Raw genomic sequence first — 17,096 nt, forward strand, 5'->3', positions numbered from 1 at the left:
GAGGCTGAGCATTGACAGGGAGGACTGAAACCAGCCACCCAAATGGCATTTTTTGTTGTTTAAAGTTCATTGAAACTGAATGGACAGGCTGGGCATGGTGGCTCATGCCTGTAATCCTAGCATTTTGGGAGGCCAAGGCAGGTGGATAACCTGAGGTTAGGGGTTCGAGACCAGCTTGGCCAACATGGTTAAACCTCATCTCTACTAAAAATAGAAAAATTAGCCAGGCATGGTGGCAGGAGCCTGTAATCTCAGCTACTTGGGAGGCTAAGGCAGGAGAATCGCTTGAACCCAGGAGGCGGAGGTTGTAGTGAGCTGAGATCGCGCCACTGCACTCCAGCCTGGGCAACTCCGTCTCAAAAAAACGAAAAAAAAAAACCCAAAAAAACTGAATGGACAGGCTCTTAAAACCAAAAGCAATTGCAGAGTTGTGCTTCCTGTTGTGCGCCTGCTCTCTTTGTGCTCCTAATTCTTCTCTTCCCCTCAACCTGACTCAGGTACTTTAAGGAAAGAAGTCTCTCTACTGCTTCTTGATGGCTAGTCACATCTCCCTGCACTCCTTGAACTCTCAGTCAAGGAGGTAAGATGTTCTCCTGGCAGGTGCTGTTGTAACTAAAGTGCATGTGTTAAACCTCTTGGTATGTGTTCCTGTAGAGTGTGAATTCCACTGACAGAGTTTGGGTAAAACTTGTAGTAAAGGGGGAAAAAAAAGTTAAAGTTATGAGTGAAGACTCTGAGCCAACTCAGTGTATAGTTGTGAAAATATGTCATTGAGATTGATGATTTACATGCTTATACAATGAATGGTCTTAAATTGTTAGAGGAGATTCTTCTGTTCAGAGTACCATCATGAGTAAAAAAAGGGCTAATAGGGCAAAAATCCCTTAACATTTGTCACCAATGAATGGGTCAGAATTTAGCCTGAGTGCCTGTAGCGTCTGATGTCTACGTTTTACCATATAAATAACGTTCTGTTGGTTGGCAAGTCAAAATTTTAAAACTCAACTGCTCTGACTGCAGTGTTATCACATCTCTGCTAGCAGGAGTGACTGATTGATAAACACCATCCTATCCCCGCCAAAATCAATAGCTTGCTTGCCAAGTAAAGTTTCTTGGGACTATGCCAATGAATTCACAATGTTCAATTCCTCTGGCAGCCAAAAGGAAGACAAAAAACTAAAAACTCCTGCCTCTCACAAAGTAAAAGACTTGATTTCTGATGTAGAAGGCACCATTGCATGCCAGATTTGTCACTCCTGCCAAAGTTTGGCCTGTTTGTTTTGGAGAAAATATTGTTGTTTCACTGCTTGCTGGCTTCCATACGTTTTGATAAGAAAGCTATGTTATGGTTAAAATTAGAAAATTACAGAAATAATACTGAATAGTAGTCTTCATGTCCTTTAACCTGAACTCTCCAAAATAAACAATACTTAAAATTTGTTGTATATAATTTCAAAAATGGTGGAATCAGAGTACTAACTGATAGTGTCTGGCCAGAGGACCAAAGAATTCCCAAACCTCACTTTGCCAATAACCTAGGTTCTCTGGTGGATGTGGGGATTACTGTAAAAGATATATACATAGATAAAACTGATAAGGTATAGATAATCACAATTTACGGCAGGGCTTGTGCCACAGTGGAGGGAATTCCAGTAAACTGTATCAGAGGATAAGGCTCAGTTCAAGACCCTAGGGTTTTTTCTTCTGTCTAAGCATAAAGTAACCTTTATCAAACTTCTCCAAATGAATCTGATGGCTGCAAGTTCTCTGAGAAGAGAGAACCAGAAAGAAGTCACATGGAGTGGGAATTCAAGGTTAGAAGCTCCCCTTAACACCAGCCAAGTTACCAGTTTTGATGCTCTGGTAGAAAAGGGGCAGTAATAGCCACACCCCTTTGTACAATATACTAAGTCCCCAAATAGTAACTAACAAGCTCAGTACTTGTCCTGGTATGTGAAGAATAAGAAGAGAAAAACTAACCTGAGTCTAGGTTTCCTCCTTTGTTTATTAAGGATTGGAAGAGAAAGAGAGCAGAGAATTTGTCTTTTTTACACAATTCATTCCAATTTTCTGATGTCACTCCAAGCAATGCTAAGGGAGAAGTTTATTAGGGAAGTCCTTCAAAAGGCTATTTTCTTCCCATTTTCACTCCTTTCGTGTATCATGCTGGGCCAGGAAATGGACAATTTAGTGGGCCAAGTAAATGCCATTTTAATATTACAGCATAGATATCTGAAGTATACAACACCATGCCATAAATTCAGCTATCTTAGCCCTACACTATCTAAGAGGTTACCAACACTGTCCCATTATATTTAATTTACCTCTCGAAATTACAGATGGTTTTATATATATATACACACACACACGTAAACGTGTATATACATATACACGTATGTGTGTGTGTATATGTAGTAATATGTATTACTACATAGTTGAATGTAATTCATCAGGTAGTGTTATACAGTGGACAACATATTGACAACATAAGCCAACTAAATCAAATGTGAATAATGTAAGATGTGAGACATTATTTTATTATAATTTATTATTAAATTATTATTAAATTTTTCTGAGACAAAGATTTATAGGGAAATTGATGATCCAGTAAAGAGACTTTCCCCCACTAGTGTCTTTGTCAAAATAAAGTGGCCATCAAAATGAAAATTAAATTATGAAAATTTAAATCAAATTTAAATTTCATCAAAATAAAAATTAAATTATTAAATTATGAACACAAGCCCTCTCTGGTTTTGAAAAATCTGCTTTGGTTTAAACCAGCCTTAGGTCTTCAGGCGCCGTTGCCTTTATTACTGGTGCCTATTTACTCTGCCAACACTTCCAAAGATAGGTTTTCGGACCCTTCTGTGCACCAGGTGTCCAAGGGCCTAAAGTCTCAAGCATACCCATGAGACTATCCAAGGAACCACATTCACAAAATTTAGACCCAGTGAGAACACTGTGAGCAAAACGTCCAGGCTTACATTTTTATTACATTTATTATTTTTCTATTGTGTCCAATCTTACCTGGAAGAAAAGGGTAGATGCCAAAACAGGAAAGAACAGAGAGACTATTGAATTCAAGTTTGCTGAAATTCTAGGCAGTTCTTCCAGCTTTGCCATCTCTTGCGGATTTATAGTCTAAGGGGAAATTGACTATGAAGAAATCCTTTGATGATAAATATAGCTTAAAATTATCTCTGAAAGATTTGATAATTTCTAGCGTTGGTTTTAAATGCTGGGGAAAAGACGCAGTCTCACACACTTTGGGGCATGTAATTGGTGCTTATACGTTGTTGGGCTGTATACATAGGAATTTTAAATTCACAATAAATTTCACCTAGCAGTTCCACTATTTGGAATTTATCCTAGATAAATAGCTTAAATTTTAGGATCGACATTAATTCCATTTCTCCAGCAGTCTTGGAATAATTGAGCCACAGCGGTGGTAGATGGCAAACACAGGGAAGAACAATACCTCACAGTGAGGCCGCGTCCCCTGATCTGGAATCAACCAGTCCGGGCGGTGAAAGCGCCAAACTTTAGCCACTAGACTACCAGGGAACCACAAAGCACATACTTTTTTTTTTTTTTTTTTCCTCCTTCAATTGTTCCAGCAGAAATTACGCTGACATTGACCTCTAGAAAGCTCCATCCACCCTTCCTGGTGCCACCTGCCCATCCAAGGAATAGTCCCAAAAGGCTGTCCTCTCCCTGCTTTCTCCAAGTTGCGAGCCCACACACGACGTGCAGAGCTCTCTCCTTTCCTTCCAGCCAGTGGCGCTCCCGGAACACCTGCCAGGTTTACAAGTCCCGGAGCGAGTTGCAGCGTCCCGGCTGCACCTCACCACCGACCTAAAGATGCGCCTTTGCTAGGCGGCAGCGCGTGGAGAGACTGTCGCGGGTCAGCGGGGCCGGAGCGCACCAGGTTTCCGGGAGGAGGCTGGAGCGGGGAGGCGCCCGGGGTGAGACCGTGGCACCCTCAACATCATAAAGGACTCAGACTCCTGCATTCCCGACATCATAAACGACTCAGACGGATGCGGAAACCGAGACGGCCTGGATGGAAAACTCTTTCGAGGAAGACCCCAGGGCCCTGAAGGGAATTCCGGATATTTTCTCTACAACGTACTACACCTGCCTTTTCCCACGTTAGTTAATGGCAACTCCACCCTCCACACGTTCAGGCCAAAAACTCGACGCAGGTCTTTCTCTCATGACCCACATCCGATTAGTTAGGAAATCATGTTTCTTTTTTTGGTTGATTTTTTCATCTTTCTTCCCTCCCTCTATTCTTTCCTCCCTTCCTTCCTTCTTTCCTTCCTTCTTCCTCTTTTCCTAAGCAAGCTAACATAGGATCACGTTTCTTTTTTGGTTAATTGCAGGCTTTGATCCACACAACTATTCTCTTTCTTGGTCTGAATTCTGGCAAACGACAAGCAAGGCATAGAGATCGCTTCAACTCGCTACCCGCGGCTCCCCCAGACGTTAGGGTTTTAGGCCGCAGTTAGACTTTGGCCCTGCAGGTCAAAATCAGCCACTCTAGGCCTGTATTCTCGGAGGCCAGTGGCAGGACCCGGTCCTCTCCGCGTGGCTTCTCCCGCCGGGTACGCAACCCTGCACCCCTTTCCTGTGACCTGCAGCGAAGCTCGGCGGGGGACCGGGTATTCAACCGGCCAGGAATTCTCGAGGCGCAGGTGCGGGTGTGCAGGGACGCGCGCGGTGAGTTTGCAGTTCCTGGCGGCTCCAGCAACGCCCCGGGTCAGTCCGAACTCCGAAGGCGCCAAGGCAGGGAGGGACCGGTAGGTGAAGGGCAGCAGCCCTCTTGCGCCCTCTTTCAGTCCTCCAGTCGCTGTTGAATGGAGTTTCCGTCTCCAGTCTCAGCCAAAGCAGGCAAGGCGGAAAACCTTGGCCTGGCAACCAGTGAGTATGCAGTCCCTTCTCCACCCCGTTGGGCACTTGAACTTGTGCAGTTGGTTTTTTTCTCTCCAAGCTTTCTGTGAATTCCAAGAATGCAACTGATAACTATTTAAAAACTGCCCTTAACTTGAAGAAAGAATAATTTAAAGTCTTAGCAAAGGAAATGTTCTAGATGGGTTTTAAGTCGAGGACTTTCAAGGGTGGGAGGAACACGAAAATCACTACACCAGGGAACACAAATACTGTTGAGAATGTATCACACACACCAACTACACACTTCAAGCCAGTAAGTTGTACGCTTAGGTTGGGCTCATCCTATTTTAAGTGTACTGTTGGTGGAACTTAACCTGAGTCTAGGATGAATATTTTAATTTCAAGTTTTTAATTTAAATACACATTCCAAAGAATATACAGAAAGCATATAAAGCCCACCTTATATCATTTTAACAAAAACAGCAAAAGAGATAATATGTAAATGACAGCCTCATAAAATGGTCTTTAAGTACTGGTTGTTTCCACTAAAGTTTTTCTTCCTACAAAGAACAGAAATTGCAAACCAAACATTGTACTTCATGCTACTAAGTAACAGAAAAAAAAAATTCTTTGGCAAAAACAAAACAAAACAAAAAAACAAACCACCTCGAAAATGAACTTTTTTTCAAAGAAAATCTAAATTCATTGCTGAATGTTGCAGACATTTTACCTCTAGATCAGCTCGTAAGGTAACTGGAGATTTATTTTCTCCAGAGGGTACAATAGAGGATCTTTGGCTAAGGGGTCAACCATTATTTATGAGAGCATGTGTCCTCTAGTGAAATGAGAGAGATTAAGTGACAGCATGTCTTGATTTTCATGGTGGCACCATAGGATGTACACATTTCAGGTTTATTGAGCTGTCAAACCTGGAGGACTTACTATTAAGCTGTTTATTACCATAAACAAAACAGTGTGAATGTGACAAAAGGATACACATATTGATAAATGAAACTGAAGTGAGACACCTAAAACAGATCCTTGTTATATGGCCAATTGATTTTTTTTTTTTTTCAAAAAAGGCACTAAAGCAATACAATGGGGAAGAAGTGTCATTTCAACAAGTAGTGCTGGACCAACTAGATATCTACTAGTGAGGAAAAAAATCTCAATCCCTACCTCACAACATACACAAAAGCTAATTTGAATTGGATCACAGAACAAACCATACAAACTATACAGTTTTAGAAGAAAATGCATGAAAATGTCTTCATGACTTGGCAGAAAGCAAATATTTTCTAAATATTACACAGAGAAATAAATAAAACAGAAAAATGATAAATTAGGCTTTATCAATATGAAATATGACTTTTCATCCAAAGACACCATTAAGTAACTGAAAAGGCAAGCCATGGACTAGGAGAAAATATTCACAACACATATTTGAGCAAGAACCTGTATCCAGAGTATATAATTAGCTCCTACAATTCAGTATTAGAAATGGAAACACCCATTTTTAAAAATGGGCAAAAGCTTAAACAGACATTTCAGAGAGGAAAATATACTAGTGGCCAGTCAGTTCATAAAAGAATGCTCAATATCATTAGCTGTGAGAGAAATAGACTTAAACTTAAGATTGAGATACCACTCCTCCATTTTAGCATGGCAAAATTATAAAGTCAGAAAACACCAAATCTTGGTGAAGATGTGGAACACCCAGAACTCATACATTTTTAGAGGGAATGTAAAATGTTATCATCACTTTGGTTTGACAGTCTCCTATACATTTAAACATAAACTTTTTTTCCTAGCAATTCTTCACCTAGATATTCTTCCAAGAGACTTTAAAACATACACACATACACATACACACACACACACACACATATACACAAATTATAACAAGAACATTCATAGCTTTATTCACATACCCAAAACTACAATCTAAGTGTCTATTATCAGGACACTGGTAAATAAACTGTGGTATATTCGTTCAATGGAATACTACTCAGCAATAAAAAGGAATGAACATCTGATATACTCAACAATGTGAATAAAACTCAGAGACTTTATGCAGAAAGAAAGAACTGGACATAACAGTGGGCATACTCCATGAGTCCATCTACTGGAATTCTTAGAAGCAAAACTAATTTAAGATGCAAAACATCAGCATAGTTGCTTTCAAAAATAATGCAGAGGAAAATGACAACAAGGAAGATCATTCTGACTGATTATTAATTAATCATCAACTATATCCAGACACAGCTAACAATGGCAAAATGAAGTAGACTACTTTTTTCTTTTCTGTTTTTTTTTTTTTTTGAGATGGAGTTTTGCTCTGTTGCCCAGGCTGGAGTGCAGTGGTGTGATCTCAGCTCACTGCAACCTCCGCCTCCTGAGTTCAAGCAATTCTCCTGCCTCAGCTTCCTGAGTAGCTGAGATTACAGGTGGCTGCCACCAAACCCAGCTAATTTTGGTATTTTTAGTAGAGATGGAGTTTCACCATGTTGGTCAGGCTCGTCTTGAACTCCTGACTTCAAGTGATCTGCCTGCCTCGGCCTCCCAAAGTGCTGGGATTATAGGCATGAGCCACCACGCCTGGCCTAAGACTACTCTTATTAGCCCCATTTTACAGAAGACAGAATTGAGGCACATAAAGTTTAAGTTATTTATCCAAGGCCACACAGGGGCAGAACTAGATTTACAAACCAGAACACAGGTGTGGTTTGAGCACAGATCAGACCCAGTCTTTCTTCTTCTTGTGCTCTAATATCTTGAGCACAGATTAGACCAGGTCTTTCTTCTCCTCAGTTCTAGGTCTTTCTGGTTTTCTCAACTTGTAGGGGTGAAAAGAGGAGAGAGAAGAAGGGAGAAGGCAAGAGAGGGAGGGAAGCGGGATGGAAGCGCAAGTATCTATAGTTGTCAAAGAGCACAGCAGGGAACTACTGTAAATGTTGTTACATCAAGGGTTATACAAGTTTCTGGGAGATTGAACTGTTGGTCTGCAAGTTGTGGATTTTATAGTGGTTAAGCATTGTGCTGAGATCAGGAGATGAAATTAAGAAGATTATAGATTTAAAAATAAAAACACGTTTCTGGAAGAAAATGTAGGAAAATATATTCACAATCGTAGGGTAGGAAAGATGTCTTAGAGGTCACAAAAAAATAAGAAAATTGGATTTCATCAAAATTAAAAACTACTCATCAAAAAATTACCACAAGAAAGAAGGCAAGCCTTCTTAAGACTGGGAGAAGATATTTGCAGTATGCTTATTTGAAAAATAACTCGGATAATTGAATATTTAGAGAGAAGCTTTTAGACATTAATAATAAAAGCCAAGCTATTTAAAAATGAGCAAAATACATGAATAGGCTTTCTTCACACACACAAAATTTCTAAATGGCCAAAAGACATAAAATGTTCAAAATCATTACTCATTAGGGAAACACAAATTAAAACTTCGGTGATGAGCTACCTTTATGCACTGCTATGGTCTGAATGTTTGTGTGTCTGCCTCCCCCCACTAAATTTATTTGTTGAACTCCTAATCCCCATGTTGGTGGTAATAGGAGGTTTGGGCCCTTGGAAGCTGATCAGATCATGAGGACTCTGCCTTCATGCATAGGATTAGTATCTTTATAAAAGGAAGCTGATCAGATCATGAGGACTCTGCCTTCATGCATAGGATTAGTATCTTTATAAAAGAGGCTGGAGGGAGCTTGTTTGCCCTTCCACTGTGTGAGGGCACATGGAGAAGGCACAGCCTATGAACCAGAGAGTGAGCCCTCATCAGACACAGAGTCTGCTGGCACCTTGAACTTGGATTTCCCAGCCTCCAGAACTGTAAGAAATAAATTTCTGTTGTTTGTAAGCTACTCGGTTTAAGGTATTTTAACAGCTTGAATAGAAGAAATTTGAAAGACAAGAAGTACTGACAAGAATGTGGAGTAACTATACTCTCGTTGCTGGTGAGGAGGTAAAATAGCACAACTGTTTTGGACAACTGTTTGGCAGTTTATAATAAAGTTAAATTTAGACCTACTCCATGACCTAGCAACTCCACTTCCAGGTGTAAACTGAAGAAAAATGAGTGCATATGTCTACAAAAAGAATTGTACTAGAATATAGCAGCTTTGTTCATGAGAGCCAGAATTGTAAATAACCCAGTCATCCACACAGAAATAACAGTCATCAATAACACCAAAATAATATACTCAAAACATGGATGCATCTCAAAAACATTATGCTGCATGAAATTAGAAGTCAGACACAAAAAAGTATATTCATTTATGTGAATTTCAGAAACAGTCAACATTCATCTGTGAAGATAGAAATCAGAATGGTTTGTCTAAGTGAAAGGAAGGTGGATGGGAATCTAAAGGAGGTTATTCACCTTTCTGGATGGATGGAAATGTTCTATAACTTGATCTAGGTGATGGTTCCGTTTCTATGCCCTTAAGATTTGTGCATGTTACTCTATGTGAATTGTACTTCAATAATGTACTATTAGCGCTCCCATTCCTGTGCCAAATAATTAGGTGGGGGAGGTGGAGGATGGCATCCAGTTTAGGTTCTATTATATTTATTGGGTTTTATATGATCAGATTTTATGTAAAATACCCTGTTGAATGAGAACTCATACAAAGCTCATTGTCATTGCATCTAAAAAGGCCTTATTGACCTTTGAAATATCTCATCCAGAAAAATGGTTATTACCACACCATTATGTCAGTTGAAGCTACAGACAAGGCTCCTGAAGAGTCAAGGCTTTACCTTTTGAGATGGTTCCTGCACATGCTCAGACACACGGTCCCTTCTAAATTTCCCCAAAGATTCTGCCCTAGGTTAGTGCACTGTGGGGGTTTCCTTCTCTTGTCCTGACTGCGTCACAGGGAGACACAGTAAACCCTGCTCTCCGACCACAGCTACTGGGTGCAGTTGGTAAAGGGATTTAAAAAGTGAAACTGTAACACATACCAAATTTCACCAAGAAGGAAGCCAGATGCTACTGTGGCTCCAATTCCAGCCAAGGTTGCTTTGGCCACAACGAAGAGTACTAACTATTACATCATCATGGTGCACCATAAACCTGGGGTTGCCAGTGGGCTGCTTTAAATATTTTTGATACAAAAATATCCACAACATTTTCCTGTTTTGTTCTTGGATAGCTACAAGTTCTTGCGTTTTTTCTCTTTCATGTCCTTTTTCTATTTCTTCCCATTCAAATACATGACAAAAACAATTCTCATCTCTCAGGATCCAGCCTTTGCCTCTGCACAAGTCTCCTGGGAGGTCTCATTGTCCCTGCTGTTTCCCTCTTCATGTCTCCTTTGGTCCCTTGCCCTTTCCTGATCTTGCCCACTGACCCCAAAAGACGTAAGAAAAATGTTCAAAATCATTACTCATTAGGGAAACACAAATTAAAACTTCAGTGATGAGCTACCATGCACTGCTATGGTCTGAATGTTTGTATGTCTGCGTCACCCCACCAAATTTATTTGTTGAACTCCCAATCCCCAAGTTGGTGGTAATAGGAGATTTAGGCCCTTGGAAGCTGATCAGATCATGAGGACTTAGATCTCAGTTCTGTTGAGAGCCAGGAGCTGCAGCAGCACAGATGGTGCACTCTAGGCCTCTTTGTGGCCTACCCCATGGGACATTGCACCCTTGGAAATCAATTGACCAGAATAAAGCCTTTAAAAAAAGAACTTCCCCCTTTGAAAAATCCTTTCATTTATTTTCCACTCTCAGAATTCTTCAAAGGACTAAAAGCTTAAAGATGACAAAGTGTGAAAATGAAGGCCAATCAAATGAAAAAGGCAATGGTTATTCATTCTGACGCAAGGGCGTCAGCCACCGGCATCAGCCACGGACACTTGCATTTTGACAGAGCTTAGAAGGCAGGCAGAGGAGTGGGACAGCTTTATAGCTGAAGAAAGGGAAGGCTTCAGGTGTGCCCTGATTGGAGACTGTTGGTGTGGGGAAGCTGCCTGTGGGCTAACTAGAAGGGGGACATCCTGTGTGCTTGGTTAAGGGTGCATATTTGGCTTTCCCTGGTTGGTGCTAAGTTGCAAGTGGGAACATAAATTAGGGAAAGTGTCAGTTACTAACCAAGCTCTGGCCATTTGGAGCCGATTGTTATGGATGTTATTGTTTGTTACTACAGATAACTGCCTGACTCCCTGTAAGTCTGACACATAATAGCAGGTTGGCTTCCCCGGTTGTTTATTTGTAGATAAGGAAGTTGATTTCTTGGGCAGGTGGCCCCAGGTTGTGGATCAGAGTTATGTTTTTATGCATAGCCCGGCCATTGTTCGATTGTATATTCTGTGTCTCAAATGTATTATTAATTCAACAAGTTCTAATTGAGCGCCCTGGGCGTTTCAGCTTCCCTGGGGCCCAACTAGCTCTAACAGGAGGCGCGATCCCGGCGTCTCTGGAAGCGCCGGCTTCTGAGGCAGGTGAGGGGGCAAGGCGGGGTGCGGGGCGTTTGGGAATCACTCAACGCACAGGTTTCAAACTTGACAAACAAGTAGATTCGTCGCTCTGACTGCTCCGGCTTTCCGAGGCTTTGGAGATTACCCAGTCATTTTGCAAAAGGCGGATGGTGCTAGCTAGCGTTTAGTGACAGTTTACCCTCTTTTAGAACGAAATCAGGAGCTTAGCCATGTCTCTGTGGCGCAATCTGTTAGCGCGTTTGGCTGTTAACCATAAAGGTTGGTGGTTCGAGCCCACCCAGAGGCGTCGCTGACCTTTTATAACTCCCACGGTGGTCTGCTCCCTTGAAGACTACATGCCTCACTTCCCCTCCTGTCAACTAGTGGCTGCTTCTCATCCTCCAAGAAGGTCTCTGCTGGAAAGAAATGTAGTTGGAAGGTACAGAAGTTCCTTGGACCAGGGAACAAGAGAAACTTTGTGTGATCTGTTCATGGGTTCTGGGTGAAATCTTGTTTCTCTTTGTGCCTTTGGGCTATCGACAAGCTATTTGTACCTCAATATTTTTCAACTGTAATATGAGGATGATAATAATACCTCATTTGCAGGATGTGCCTAGATTTAATAATTGCTCGATCAATAATGTTATCAGTAGACTCAAGATTATTATTATCCTCTGCATTATTTTTGATGAAGGCATTTCTTCTTTTGTTTATTCCATCATCTAACCCTTTACATGTTCTTTTTGAAATTAAGTTGGTTCCATGATTTTACGATTACAAATAATGCTGCAGTCATCATTCTTGTACAAATATCTCTTGCTATTTGTACATGGATTTCTATAGGGTAGAGTTCTGGAAGCGCAATTGCTGTATCATAGTGGTTACAGTACACATTTTTTATTTTAATTAATAAGCCTTGTAAATTTGCCTTCCATAGAAGTGGTACCAATTTATATTCCAATTTGTTTTTTCAACTCAGAGAATCCTTTTCTTCATACTCTTGCTAGCACAATAAACTTTCTATACATCTGTCGATAAATAAAGGGGCCGGGCGCTGTGGCTTACACCTGTAATCCCAGCACTTTGGAAGGCCGAGGTGGGCGGATCACCTGAGGTCAGGAGTTCGAGACCAGCCTGGCCAAAATAGCGAAGCCCCATCTCTACTAAAAAACACAAAAATTAGCACAGGTGGTGGCCTGTGCCTGTAATCTTAGCTACTTGGGAGGCTGAAGCACAAGAATCACTTGAACCTGGGAAGCAGGGTTGCAGTGAGCCAAGATTGCGCCACTGTACTCCAGCCTGGGCCACAGAGCGAGACTCCATCTCACACACACATACGTACAAAATAAAATAAAAATAAAGGGAGTGTTGCCCTCCTGACTTAACTAAGGGGAGGTACAACAGATGACATGGCGGACATTGAGCAGTAGGGTATCTCCCCATCTCTTCAGCTAAACTTCCAAGATATTTCGTATAGCTATAATTTGTTTCTGTGGTGACCAGGTCTGGAGAAGACCAGGCTAGAGTCACCTCTTTAATAGCTTTGTGCCAAGCAGCTTACACAAGGGAAGAAAAACGTTATTGGTTTCTGATATTTATTACTCCACTCTTTCCTTTATAAATGGCAAGGGTGAATTATTATGCTATCTGTATTAGTCAAGGTTCTCCAGGGAAACAGAATCATCCATCTATTATCTATTTCTATTGATTTATTTTAAGGAATTAGCTCACATGATTGTGAAAGTTCAAGGCAGGCAGCCTGGAGACCCAGGGAAGAGTTGTTATTTGAGTCCTAAGATATTCTGTTGGTAGAATTTCCTCTTCTTCCAGGAAGGTCAATCTCATTCCATTCAGGCCTTCAACTGATTGGATGAGGTCCACCGACATGACGTGGGGCAACCTGCTCTACTCAAAGTCTACTAATGCAAATGTTACTCTCATCCAAAAGACCCTTTCTCAGAAACCTCCAGAATTATATTTGACCACATACCTGGGCACTGTGGTCTAGCCAAGTTAACACATAAAATTAACCATCACACTGTCTCTATTCCTTGACAGTTTTTCTTTTTTCTTGCTATTTCCACAAAGATTTGCCCACCTGAGACATATAATCTTAGCTAATAGAATCCTGCACCTTATGGGCATCTCATGCTGACCTGTAATCTCAGAGCTATTGGCATATGTTCTCTCAGTTCATCTGTTGAATCTCATGAACAGAAATTGAGCTATTTGGCTTTTAGACACTAAATGTAATTCTTAGACAAGTATTTTTTCTCTCTCTCATTTGTACATTGTCAACTATTTTTTTCCATGATCAACATGGAGTTCTGTTTTTGATTTTATGAAATCAACATCTGGGGATAGTGGTTAACAGGGATACATTATCTGTTAGGTGGTAGATGACAGCTTATCTAGTCTGTGAGTCTTTTTGGATTGGCTATTTGTTTGTCCTGAGGTTCTTAGTATTTCCCAGTATTTGAGTCTGCACTGTTGAGAAGTGGTTCACATCTTATCTATCTAATACTAGATAAAATCTTATGGGTCCAACAAGTGTCAATATCTGCAAAAGTGGAATATCTTTTGATCTGCGATTGATTCACATTTGATCCGCTATTGATTCACATTTGATCCACAAGGATGATCTCCATACACAGTGATTTTCCCTTAGGAACTCTGACTTCAATATATTGCTCTAGCTAAAGGGATCTTGGAACAGAAAGAAAACGGAATTTCTGGCATCCAATATTCTACTTTCTTAGACTAAAGTTTCTAAACCCTATACCCATTAATTTCCCATTCCTCCCTCCCTAGCCCCTGGCACAACCACCATTCTATTTCCTTTCTCTATGAATTTGACTACTCTAGGTACTTCATATAAGCAGAATTATATAGTATTTTTCCTTTTGTGACTGGTTTATTTCACTTTGCATAATGTCCTCAGGTTCATCTATGTTGTAGCATGTGTCAGAATTTCTTTTATTTTTTAAGGCTGAATAATATTCCATTGTATGTATTTGCCACATTTTGTTTATTCATTTACCTGTTGTTGGACACTTGGCTTGTTTCCCTTCTTTAGCTATTGTAATACTGCTATTGATGTAGGTGCACAAATATCTCTTTGACTCTTTGCTTTCAGTTCTTTTGAGTATATATCCAGAAGTAAATTTGTTGGATCATGTGATAATTATTTTTAATATTTTGAGGAACCACCATATGGTTTTCCACAGTGGCTGTACCATTTTATTAGGTTGGTGCAAAAGTAATTGCGATTTTTGCCATTAAAAGTAATGACAAAAACCGCAGTTACTTTTGCGCCAACTAATGCATTCCAAACAACAATGCACAGGGGTTTCAATTTTTCCACATCATCACCAACACTGATAATTTTCTTTCCTTCTTTTTAAAATAATAGCCATCTTGTAGGCCTTACTTTTAATTTCCATTTTCTCCTCGAAATCTTGGAGATTGAGCAAGAAGGAGGGAATGCGCATCTTAGTGAGATTTTCTTACTTACCACCAAGCCTAATGGTTCAGAGCGAGGGTCTGTATGAGTCCTGGCTCTCACTCTCATAGAGATGATGGGACCCTTGGAAAGGTAAGCTCAGCCTTTGAATGCAATGTTCTCATCTGCAACAAGCGGTTGTAATAATCAACACTATCGGCTGGGCGGGGTGGCTCAGCCTGTAATTCCAGCACTTTGGGAGGCCAAGGTAGGCGGATCACCTGAGATCAGGAGTTTGAGACCAGCCTGGCTGACATGGTGAAACCACCCTGTCTCTACTAAAAATACAATAATTAGCTGGGCATGGTGCTGGGGCCTGTGATCCAGCTGTTCAGGAGGCTGAGGCAGGAGAATCGCTTGAACCCGGGAGGCATGTGGGTTCCTCACAGCTGAGGAAGTTGTAGTAGTCACTCTATTTCCTGCAGTGAGCTAAGATCACACCACTGCACTCCGGCCTGGGTGACAGAGAGAGACTCCATCTGAAACAACAACAACCACCACCAAAAAAATCAACACTATCTTGTAGGGTTGTTATGTGGACTAAATAAGTTACTACACAGTAAAGCACTTAGGAACCATGTCAGTCACATAATAATGCTCTTGAAACAGTTATTATTATTATTACTATTATTATTATGTCTTTGTTTTCATTTCTAACTGTACCAGTGAGAACTTTTAACATTCCCTAAAATAAATTAGAAATATTCAATGGTTTGTTTGACCTCTTCTCCCCACATTAGTGGCCAGGTGTCTGAAAAATTGGTTACTTGAAGTCTACTCAAAGTGCAGACATAGAATCCTGTAGCAGGATTCTATCCTCTGACAGGATCTCTGTTAGTGCACCAGAGGACTGGATCCAACCTGATCAAATTCTTGGACCTTGGACAGGCCTGATTGTTTAGGTCATGGTAGACAATCTTTGGCACGTGATTCTAGCAAGAGCCTTTAATACCCATTCAGACTTACCCAAGTATTATAACAAAAATGCAAGTATGTACCTACCAGTGGCCTCTTCTCTATTTTTTGTTTTCTTCAGAAATCAAGGTAGGAAAATTTGATTTACCTGGAATTTATAGAAGATTTCCTCTTTTAGTTAAGATGGAGTTTTTTAGCAAACCAGCACTCCCTTTGAAAAGAAGTAGATAAAATCTGGTTTAAAGGAATTCTGTTTGAAGTCTTTGAAAAGCTAGGACCCACAGGGCCAGCTACAGAAAGGGGGTGGAGAGAGAGAGAAAGAAGATCATTGGAATGAAACAATTTTCCCCCCTCAGGGTATTTGCTAGTTCTTGGCAAGGGACAAGAGGCTAAGAAGCTGGGGAGAGGGCAGTGGTTAAGAATCAGAGAAAACAGAAGCACTTTAAGTAACCTCATGGGGGTGGAGAGTGGGTAGACATGTGGAGCTGTCCAGGTATATTGACTTGAAAAGCCAAGATTCTAGAGTGAATTGAGATGTGAACTGAACACTTGGTAAAGGTTTTCCCCTCAAGGCATTTGTGAATTCAGCTCTGTGCTGGTGAGAGGCTAGCAGAGAGTGGCTGAAAGCAGTTTTCATTGGTAAAGATGCAAAAGAGACAGAAATCAAAATTCAGTACCCTCCAAAAAAATGGTGCCTCTCAGATTGGGAGTCCTAGAGGTCTATAGCCTAGGAATGTGGGCAAACCAGATATAGACTGAGCCTTCTCAAGAGTGCAAGCAAAGGTAGGTGGGATGGGAGTTTGGAAGGTTAAAATTGACCTCATATTAAATGAAACCCCAACACGTTGCTACTGCAAGGGAAAGGAAGCAAGTATTGCATCGGGATATATTATTTATTATATATTAAAAGGTAATGCAACATGAGGCTAAATTTATTAGTCAGACTTAGATGATTATTCTCCAGTTTTAGTCACCATACTCTTGAAAGAATGTAGGAAGTGAAAACCTGGAGAGTTCCTAAAAAGGAAGAGTAAGAATCACTAGAAGTTAAAAAAAAATTCATTTAGGAAAAGCCACAAGAATTGTTTTTATTGAAATTGTCTTCAAGAAAATAAAAGTGCCTGCCTGCCCGCCCGCCCGCCCGCCTGCCTGCCTTTCTTTCTTTCTTTTTCTTTTTTCCCTCTGTGGCCCAGGCTCCCATCTACTCGGCTCGCTACTGCCCCGCACCGCGGACTGCCTGTGACTGCCGGCGCTCGCCGCCTGCTTTTTCTCCTTTCCCTGTAGGCGCGGTTTCGCCATCTTGGCCACGCTGCTCTCCACCTCCTCACCCCCGAGTGCTCTGCACGCC

General features: G+C 41.0%; 1 non-coding gene across 1 annotated transcript; it reads left to right on the forward strand.

Moving 5' to 3' along the window:
- The first annotated feature begins 11,563 nt into the window (after nt 1–11,563).
- Nucleotides 11,564–11,638, forward strand: TRNAN-GUU. Its single transcript has one exon. It is a non-coding gene; the product is annotated as a tRNA-Asn (tRNA).
- Nucleotides 11,639–17,096: the final 5,458 nt, after the last annotated feature.

The sequence above is a fragment of the Nomascus leucogenys genome, chromosome 12 (genome assembly GCF_006542625.1).
Source record: "Nomascus leucogenys isolate Asia chromosome 12, Asia_NLE_v1, whole genome shotgun sequence".
In the NCBI taxonomy this organism is placed as follows: domain Eukaryota; kingdom Metazoa; phylum Chordata; class Mammalia; order Primates; family Hylobatidae; genus Nomascus; species Nomascus leucogenys.